Consider the following 10,511-nt stretch of genomic DNA (forward strand, 5'->3'; position numbering starts at 1 on the left):
GAGATTACAGAGATAGGGAGGGGTGAGGCCATGGAGGGATTTGAAAGGAAGGATGAGATTTTGTTAATCAAGTTGTTGCTTAACCAGGAGCACAGGGGGATGGGTGAACAGGACTTGGTGTGAGTTAGGACTCGGGCAGCCGAGTTTTGGATCACCTCTAGTCTATGTAGGGTGGAAGGTGGGAGGCCAGCCAGGAATAATCAGGTCTAGAGGTAACAAAGGCATGGATGAGCTGAGACGGGTGATGTTAGGGAGATGAAAATAGACGATCTTAGTTATGCTGCGGATATGTGGTCGGAAGCTCATTTCAGGGTCAAATATGACACCAAGGTTGCGAACAGTCTGGTTCAGCCTCAGACAGATGGAGTCGGTGACTAGGGAATGGAATTCGTGGCAGGAACTAAAAACAATGGCTTCTGTCTTCCCAATATTTAATTGGAGGAAATTTCAGCTCATCCAGAACTTGATGTTGCACAAGCAATCTAACAATTTAGAGACCGTGGAGGAGTCGAAAGAATTGGGGGTGAGGTAGAGCTGGGTGTCATCAGCATATATGTGGAAACTGATGCTGTGTTTCCGGATGATATCGCCAAGGGGCAGTATACAGATGAGAAATTGGAGGGGGCCAAGGACAGATCCTTGGGGGGACACCAGAGGCAACAATGCGGGGGCGGGAAGAGAAGCCATTGCAGGTGATTCTCTGGCTACGATTAGATAGATAAGAATGGAACCAGGCGAGCGCAGTCCCACCCAGCTGGACGATGGTGGAGAAGCTTTGGAGGGGGATGGAGTGGTGAACTGTATCAAAGGCTGCAGACAGATCCAGAAGGACGAGGATGGATAGTTTACCTTTGTCACAGTCACATAAGATGTCATTTGTAACTTTGATGACAGCCGTTTCGGTACTGTGGCAGACATGGAAACCTGATTTGAAGAATTCAAACATTGAGATCCAGGAAAGATGGTCACGGATTTGTATGGCGACAACACGTTCAAGGACTTTGGAGATGAAAGGGAGGTTAGAGATGGGGTGGGAGTTTGCAAGGACCGAGGGGTGAAGGGTTATTTTTGAGGAGAGGGGTGATGATGACAGATTTGAAGGAGAGTAGGAACAGTACCTGAGGAGAGGGAACAGTACCCGAGGAGAGAGAACCGTTAACAATATCAGCTAACATGGGAGCCGGAAAAGGAAGTTAGGTGGTCAGAAGTTTTGTGGGAAGAGGGATTTCCAAAAAGCTTTTGACAAGGTACCGCATAAGAGGCTTCTCTGTAAGATAGGAGCCTCTGGTATTAGTGGAAATATATTGAGCTGGATTCAGAACTGGCTGGCAGGACGCAGGCCAAGCGTAGTTATAGATGGATTTGGATCTGTTTGGAGACCGGTCATCAGTGGTGTCCTGCAGGGATCAGTGTTGGGATCGTTGCTTTTTACTATTTTTATTAATGATCTGGATTCGGGGGATGGTGGCACAATTGGCAAATGATACCAAAATCTGTGCGAGTGCTAGAACCGAAGAAGAGGCTCATCTGATTCAGGCCGATCTTAATGTGTTGGGAGATTGGGCTCAAGACTGGAAAATGATGTACCACTTAGATAAGTGCAGTGTTATGCATGTGGGCAGGGCAAATGCTCAACATTCATACACCCTCCAGGGAAAGGCATTAAAGATGGTGGAGATAGAAAGAGATTTGGGCATTCTAGTGCATACATCCTTAAAGGTACACGAGCAATGCTGTGCAGTGATAGCTAGAGCAAATAGGGTGTTGGGGTGTATCCATAGGACAGTTGAGTATAAGACGAGATGTACTGTTTTGTCCTTGTACAAGACCTTAGTCAGGCCGCACTTGGAATACTGTGTCCAGTTGTGGTCTCCTCACGTGGTGGATGATATTGAAGCTCTGGAAAGGGTGCAGAAGAGGCCACTAGACTCATTCCAAATCTAAAGCATCTTAGTTATCAAGATAGGTTAAAAGAGTTGGGACTCTATACTTTAGAGCAGTGTAGATTTAGGGGGATATGATTGAGGTTTATAAGATAATGAAGGGAATACATAGTGTTCCAGCTGACAGTTTATTTCAATTAAATGGGTTAGGCAGGACCAGGGGCCACAAATTTGGGGTTCGAATTTGGTGAAGACTCTCACCCGCCCAAGTGCCGCCAAAAGGACCACTGATGGCCGCCGAGGACCCTAATGGTTCTTTGGGCAGGGTTTTCATCAGCAAAGTCCCTCGAAGGTCGGTGGGCAGCAAAGCAGCGACGTATACCGCCATTCTGGGCAGGAGCCAGTGGGAGCTCTCATTCTTGGCGGCAGAGGCGCTTGCCGCCCAAGTGCCGCCGAGAATAGTCAGGCCCGCGGAGGGTCAAACACCTAAAAATAGAAACCATCAAACAAAAACATCTGACGACCTTCAGGGGACCCCATACAGGTAAGTCCCTGTAAATAAATAAATAAATATCACGAACCTGTTTTCCTCCATCTTCACACTTACCGTTGAGGACAGAGCTGCCTGCACTCTGCGGTTCACCGCCGTCCTCCAGCCGACTCCCACCCACATGAATATGGCATCTAGGCGGGCGGGAGTCTACTTACGCGCATCGGCCGTCCGTTGACGTCGGCGGGCGCTTCTTGGCGGCTCTCCCCTCCCGCCTGCTCCAGGCCATGTCGAAAATGGCACTGGGCGGATTGAGCAGAGGAATGTCGGTGGCAGTGGGCGGTGAGTGCATCAATTTCGGGCCCTTAAGTTGTATAAGGCTAGATCTAGGTTAGACGTCAGGAGGTGGTTCTTTACCCAAAGAATAGTAGACTCCTGGAACGAGCTGCCATTTCATGTGGTGGATGCAGACTCACTGAACTCCTTCAACATAGAAACACAGAAATTTACAGCACAGAAGGAGGCCACTCCGACCCATCATGTCCACGCCGGCCGACAAAGAGCCACACGGCCCTTGGTCAGCAGCCCTAAAGGTTACATATAAACCTATAAACCTACAAACAATGACGGAAAGGCAAAGAGCACCCAGCCCAACCAGTCCGCCCCACACAACTGCGACACCCCTTATACTGAAACATTCTACACTCCACCCCAACCGGAGCCATGTGATCTCCTGGGAGAGGCAAAAACCAGATAAAAACCCAGGCCAATTTAGGGAGAAAAAAAAAATCAGGGAAAATTCCTCTCCAACCCATCCAGGTGATCGAAACTAGTCCAGGAGATCACCCTGGCCGTATTCTATTCCCTGCAGTACTTATCATTATATATGCTCCGTCTAACAAAAAGTCATCCAGTCTAATCCCAATTACCAGCTCTAGGTCTGTAACCCTGCAGGTTTAAGTGCCCATCCAACCATCTCTTAAAAGTGGTGAGGGTTTCTGCATCCACCACTCTTCCAGGCAGCTAGTTCCAGATCCCCACAACCCTCTGCGTAAAGAAGCCCCCCCTCAAATCCCCGCTAAACCTTCCACCAATCACCTTAAAACTATGCCCCCTCGTAATAGACACCCCCCACCAATAGAAATAGACCCTTACTATCCACTATGTCCAGGCCCCTCAATATTTTGTACATCTTAATGAGGTCTCCTCTCAACCTCCTCTGTTCCAATGAGAACAAACCCAGCCTATCCAATCTATGCTCATAACTAAGATTCTCCATTCCAGGCAGCATCCTAGTAAATCTCTGCACCTTCTCTAGTGCAATCACGTCCTTCCTATAATACGGTGACCAGAACTGCACGCAATACTCCAGCTGTGGCCTAACCAAAGTATTGTACAATTTAAACATAACCTCCTTGCTCTTATATTCTATGCCTTGGCCAATAAAGACAAGCATTCCATATGCCTTCTTAACCATCTTATCCACCTGGCCTGCTACTTTCAGGGATCTGTGGACAAGCACTCCAAGGTCCCTTTGTTAATCTACACTATTAAGTGGCCTACCGCTTAATATGTATACCCTTTCCTTATTAGCCCTCCCAAAGTGCATCACCTCATACTTCTCTGTATTAAATTCCATTTGCCACTGCTCTTCCCACCTGACCAGTAGATTGATATCCTCCTGCAGCCCATGACTTTCCTCTTCATTATTAACCACACAGCCAATTTTAGTGTCGGCTGCAAAACTTCTTAATCATACTCCCTATATTCAAATCTAAATCATTGATATATACCACAAGAAGCAAGGGACCCAGTACTGAGCCCTGCGTAACTCCACTGGAAACATCCTTCCAGTCACAAAAACACCCATCAACGATTACCCTTTGCTTCCTACCTCTAAGCCAATTTTGGATCCAACTTGACACTTTGCCCTGTATCCCATGGGCTTTAACCTTCATGACCAGTCTACCATATGGGATCTTATCAAAAGCTTTGCTAAAGCCAGATATACGACATCATGCGCAATACCTTCATCGACCCTCTTGGTTACCTCCTCAAAAAATTCAATCAGGTTAGTCAGACACGACCGTCCCTTAACAAATCCATGCTGACTGTCCCTAATTAATCCTTGCCTTTCAAAATGCAGATTTATCCTGTCTTTCAGGATTTTTTCCCAATAATTTTCCCACCACTGAGATTAGGCTGACAGGCCTGTAATTACTCGGCCTATCCCTTTCTCCCTTCTTAAACAAGGGCTCTACGTTAGCAGTCCTCCGGCACCATGCCCCGATCCAAAGAGGACTGGAAAATGATGGTCAAGGCCTCTGCTATTTCCTCTTTCCGATTTCCCAAGTGAAAGCTGGGTTTGTTTCTGTCTGCAGCGGAGATCACTTCTTACAGAAGGTCAGTACTACAGGAAATTTAATGGCCAGAGTGATCTCCTGGACTAGTTTCGATTACCTAGATGGGTCGGAGACGAATTGCCCAGATTTTGCCCCCCAAATTGGCCTGGGTTTTTACATTTTTTTTTGCCTCTCCCAGGATATCACCTGGATTTGGGTGGGGTGGAGTGTATATGTTGTGATATACAAGGTATCACAATATTGTGGGACAGACTTGATGGACCAGATGGTCTTTACCTGTCCGTCATTGTTCGTATGTTCTTCCCCTCCCCTCCCTTGTTGTGTGACGGAGGAAGTGGGGAAGTGAGAGTTCAGGAGCCGGGTGGAGGATGCTCGGTCTCCCCTACAGGAGGGAGCGGGGCAGGTGAGACAGCAGCTGGGACCGGGCGGGTGGGGGAGAGTCAGGGGGCTGTGTGGGGGAGTATCAGGGGGCTGTGTGGGGGAGTATCAGGGGGCCGTGTGGGGGAGAGTCAGGCAGCCGCACAGGGGAGAGTCCAGGGGGCTGCGCGGGGAGAGTCATGGGGCCGGGGGAGAATCTGGGGACCAGGGTGGGGGAGAGTCAGGGGGCGGGTGGGGGAGAGTCAGGGGGTCGTATGGGGGAGAGTCTGGAGGCCGCGCGAAGGAGAGTCCAGGGAGCCGCGCGGGGGAGAGTCAGGGGGCCCGGGTGGGGGAGAGTCAGGGGGCCGGGGCCGGGGTGGGGGACAGTCAGGTGGCCGGGGTGGGGGAGAGTCAGGGGGCCGGGGTGGGGGAGAGTCAGGGGGCCGGGGCCGGCGTGGGGGACAGTCAGGTGGCCGGGGTGGGGGAGAGTCAGGGGGCCGGGGTGGGGGACAGTCAGGGGGCCAGAGGCGATGGAGAGTCAGGGGGTGGGGCGGTTTGCGGGAGAGTCAGGGGGCCGGGCGGGTGAGAGTCAGGGGGCCTGGGCGATTTGGGTGAGAGTCGGGGCCGGGGTGGGACAGAGTCAGGATGCCGTGCGGGGGAGAGTCAGGGGGCGGGGGCAGAGTCAGGGGGCCGGGGTGGGGGAGAGTCAGGGGGTGGAGCGGTTTGCGGGAGAGTCAGGGGGCCGGGCGGGGGGAGAGTCAGGAGGCGGTTGAAGGAGGGGGGAGAGTCAGGGGGCGGGTGGGGGAGGGGGGAGAGTCAGGAGGCCGCGCGGGGGAGAGTCAGGGGGCCTGGGCGATTTGGGTGAGAGTCGGGGCCGGGGTGGGACAGAGTCAGGATGCCGTGCGGGGGAGAGTCAGGGGGCGGGGGGAGAGTCAGGGGGCCGGGGTGGGCGACAGTCAGGGGGCCGGGGTGGGGGAGAGTCAGGGGGCCAGGGGCGATGGAGAGTCAGGGGGTGGAGCGGTTTGCGGGAGAGTCAGGGGGCCGGGCGGGGGGAGAGTCAGGAGGCGGTTGAGGGAGGGGGGAGAGTCAGGGGGCGGGTGGGGGAGGGGGGAGAGTCAGGAGGCCGCGCGGGGGAGAGTCAGGGGGCCTGGGCGATTTGGGTGAGAGTCGGGGCCGGGGTGGGACAGAGTCAGGATGCCGTGAGGGGGAGAGTCAGGGGGCGGGGGGAGAGTCAGGGGGCTGGGGTGGGCGACAGTCAGGGGGCCGGGGTGGGGGAGAGTCAGGGGGCCAGGGGCGATGGAGAGTCAGGGGGTGGAGCGGTTTGCGGGAGAGTCAGGGGGCCGGGCGGGGGGAGAGTCAGGAGGCGGTTGGGGGAGGGGGGAGAGTCAGGGGGCGGGTGGGAGAGGGGGGAGGGGGGAGTGTCAGGAGGTCGCGCGGGGGAGCGTGCAGGGGGCCGCGCGGGGGAGCGTGCAGGGGGCCGCGCGGGTGAGCGTGCAGGGGGCCGCGCGGGGGAGCGTGCAGGGGGCCGCGCGGGGGAGCGTCCAGGGGGCCGCGCGGGGGAGCGTCCAGGGGGCCGCGCGGGGGAGCGTCCAGGGGGCCGCGCGGGGGATAGTCAGGGGGCCTGGGCGATTTGGGTGAGAGTCGGGGCCGGGGTGGGATAGAGTCAGGATGCCGTGCAGGGGAGAGTCAGGGGGCCGGGGTGGGGGAGAGTCAGGTGGCCGGGGTGGGGGAGAGTCAAGGGGCCGGGGTGGGGGAGAGTCAGGGGGCCAGGGTGGGGGACAGTCAGGGGGCCAGGGGCGATGGAGAGTCAGGGGGTGGGGCGGTTTGCGGGAGAGTCAGGGGGCCGGGCGGGGGGAGAGTCAGGAGGTGGTTGGGGGAGGGGGGAGAGTTAGGAGGCTGCGTGGGGGAGAGTCAGGGGGCCTGGGCGATTTGGGTGAGAGTCGGGGCCGGGGTGGGACAGAGTCAGGATGCCGTGCGGGGGAGAGTCAGGGGGCCGGGGGAGAGTCAGGGGGCCCGGGCGGGGGAGAGTCAGGGGGCCGGAGTGGGGGACAGTCAGGTAGCCGGGGTGGGGCAGAGTCATGGGGCCGGAGTGGGGGAGAGTCAGGGGGTCGGGGTGGGGGAGAGTCAGGTGGCTGCGCGGAGAAGAGTCGGGGGGCCAGGGCGGGTTGGGGAAGAGTCAGGGGGCCGTGCAGGGGAGAGTCAGGGGGCTGGGCTGACCTGGGGTGGGGGAGAGTCAGGGGCCCGGGGCGGGGAAAAGTCAGGGGGCCTGGGTGGGGGAGAGTCAGGGGGCGGGGCGAGAGAGAGTCAGGGGGCGGGGCGAGGGAGAGTCAGGGGGCGGGGCGAGGGAGAGTCAGGGGGCCAGGGTGGGGGAGAGTCAGGGGGCCTGGGCGGGCGGTGAGTCGGGGCCAGGGTTGGGGAGTGTCTGGGGACCACGCGGGGGAGAGTCGGGGGGCCACGCGGGAGAAGAGTTGGGGGGCGGGGTAGAGTCGGGAGGTTGGGGCAAGAGAGAGTCAGGGGGCCGGGGTGGGGGAAGAGACAGGGGGCCGGGGTGGGGGAGAATTGGGGGGCTGGAGAAGGGGAGAGTCAGGGGGCCTGGGTGGGGGGGGAGTCTGGGGTCCGGGGAGGGGGAGAGTCATGGGGCCTGGGTGGGTTGGGGGAGAGTCAGGGGGTAGATGGGGGAGGGGGTAGAGTCAGGGGGCCTGGGCAGGGGAGAGTCAGGGGTCATGGGCAGGGGAGAGTCAGGGGGCTGGGAGGGGGGCGGGGGGGGAGTCAGAGGGCTGGGCGGGGGAGAGTCCAGGGGCCACGCGGGGGAGAGTCCGGGGGCCTGGGTTGGAGTGTGTCGGGTGCCGGAGTGGGGGAGTATCTGGAGGCCGTGCGGGGGAGAGTCAGGAGGCCGCGCGGGGGAGAGTCAGGGGGCGGGTGGGGGAGGGCGGAGAGTCGGTGGGCCGGGGCGAGGGAGAGTTAGAGGGCCGGGGTGAGGGAGAGTCTGCAGGCCGCGCAGGGGTTGTGGAGGAGAGAGAGAGTCGGGGGCTGGTTGGGCGGGGACAGAGTCAGGGGGCCTGGGCAGGAGGGGATAGAGTCAGAGGGCCTGGGTGGGCCGGGGAGACTCAGGGGGCCGGGGTGGGCGGTGGGCGGGGGAGAGAGAGAGAGTCAGGGGATGCGCGGATTGGGGGAAGAGTCTAAGGGCCTGGGCCTCCGGGCATTGTATGCTTGAGACATTGTGAATACCCGCTCACATCCTGCTGTGTGCAGCCCCAGATTGTCCTGTTTCCAGCCATCAAACGGTGACCAGGATGAGACTCCTGTCCTGTCCTGTCCTGGCCTCCAGCAGGTGCTTTCTCCCTGCTCAATCTTCAGTCCATGACATGGAGAGACTCCAGTCACTTGCAACAGGCTCCTCTCCTTGGCCCAACTGAGCTGCTTGACCCAGAGCTGGGCTTCAAATCCAACATCCAATTCATCACCCAACATTTCTCACTTCCACTTTAGCAAAGATGCTCGCCTCACCCCATCGCCAAACTTAAGCAACTCCTCAATCCGCCCCCACAGACTCAATCCTTGCCTGCTTCTAAATGTTCATCCTCCATCATCTCCAACTTGCCCAAGACCCCGCCGTCTGCAACCTCTTCCCCCCTGCCAGTCACTCCCAGCCTCACTGGCCTGTACATCTCCCTGGCCACCAACTTTAACATTGATATCCTCCTCTACACATTCCTCCATGTCTTTACCTGGACATCCTCTGCCAGCTTCGCCTCTCTCCTTGCCCTCGCACTCTCACCTGTTGGGCATCTGCCCCTCCCTCTGTTGAGGTTTTTTTGCTTCTCTCAGGAGATTGCCAGGTTTTCGGGTGGGGTGGGCAGTGTCTATGTTGCAATGCATAAGGTATCGAAATAGTGTGGGACGGGCGGGATGGACCTCATGGTCTCCACCTGTCCCTCATTGTTCGTATCTTCCAACAGTATTGATTCAGCCTTCACCTGCTGGGCATCTCCCGCTCCCTTTGTTCCAACATTCATGATTCAGCCTTCAAAGCTGGCGGTAATTGAGAGGAAACTCCAGCCGTTCTCCCTCCCTCTCTCAGCTCAATGCACTTTCTGAAGTTCTGGAGCACAGAACCAGCTCCCGCTGTGGTGAATAATCAGCACATTCACATTTTTTTCACAGAGTCGCACACTGACACAAACATACAGCCTTTCATTTTTTTGTTCAAACATCATTCAATAGAAAATTCACCTCAACAAAACTTTTGAAATTTGTCCTCTACGTTTGGAAAGTAACTGAGCCTAAACTGCTAGAAGCTAAAGGAAAATATTGCATCAATGTAGCTGACTGAACGGTACTAATGCATCTTTGGCGATTAGATACACCTCACGTGCTTTTGGGCTTAACTGTGTCCTTCAACTAAAGTTTAACAAAAGCATTACATGACAGCAAAGGCCATTTGATTGATACATTTCATCATTTTATTATAAAATACATGTTCCTTTATTTTGTTTAAACACTCATTTTGGAAAGTATTAAGAAATGGCATTCCAAAACTTTTTAGAACGTATTTAAACGTATGCAAGCTGATATATGATTTTTACTAGGCTCCAGATGAAGAAAGAAGCTGAAAAATCCAGAGAATATGTCTGATGAACCAGGAATAAAAGACGTTCATGCAGGAGCCACTGAAGGAATACCTATCACGTCACAGGGAGAGACAGTTGCTCAAGAGGAGGCAAGTTTAATTTGGCCGTGCTACCATTTTCGGAACCATTTTACTGATACGACAGCACACAGTGGGGCTCATCACTGAGACGCATGTTGTTCATTCCTTCAACACCCAGCCTGTAGCCTAATTTTCTGGGGTCACACAATCCCAAAGAGATCCTCGGGCTGGTCTGAAACTGCAGCCTTCATTAGTTTTAATGGAGATGGGAACATCACACCGATAACAGAAAGTGAAAATACAGACATAGGGAGACTGTCGTTTGAAAAAGAGATTTTTGAACAAAAGGTTCTGCTGGTGGTGAAAGGGAAAAGTAACTGGAGACAGTTGGTGCTGCAGTAGAGAAGCCAGGAGGACAGCTTTGCTCTCCAGTGGGTGGTTTTGACAGAGAAGAGCAAAGCCCAATAGTGTTTGTTGTCATTCAGCCAGATCTGGTGATGGATGGTGAAACCGTTTGTGCACCAGCCAGGTACACTCACGTTTGTGACCCTTGTACTCAAGGGGGTAAAGATGGGGGCTGTACCAGGGTAATGGCCAAGGTGGGAGAGAGTCAACGTTTTACTGGGGACAAAGACATCAAAGATAGACGAGAGCGAGAGAGTGGCTGAGGTAATTGGACAGCTGCAGAAGTATCTAACTAGACAGGCCGAGTCACATGGATTTGTGAAAGGGACATCATGCTTGACAAATCTTCTGGAATTTTTTGA

The 10,511-nt window shown here is 55.3% G+C and overlaps 1 protein-coding gene across 1 annotated transcript in view; it reads left to right on the plus strand.

The window, feature by feature from the left end:
- LOC139251723 (uncharacterized) overlaps positions 1-10,511 on the plus strand; it is a 128,983-nt gene extending 118,472 nt beyond the window's left edge. Inside the window, exon 7 of the transcript XR_011591407.1 lies at positions 9,683-10,511. The gene's annotated coding sequence lies outside the window, so the exon portion shown is untranslated. The remainder of the gene's footprint in view (positions 1-9,682) is intronic.

This window comes from Pristiophorus japonicus, unplaced genomic scaffold (assembly GCF_044704955.1).
Source record: "Pristiophorus japonicus isolate sPriJap1 unplaced genomic scaffold, sPriJap1.hap1 HAP1_SCAFFOLD_433, whole genome shotgun sequence".
NCBI lineage: Eukaryota > Metazoa > Chordata > Chondrichthyes > Pristiophoridae > Pristiophorus > Pristiophorus japonicus.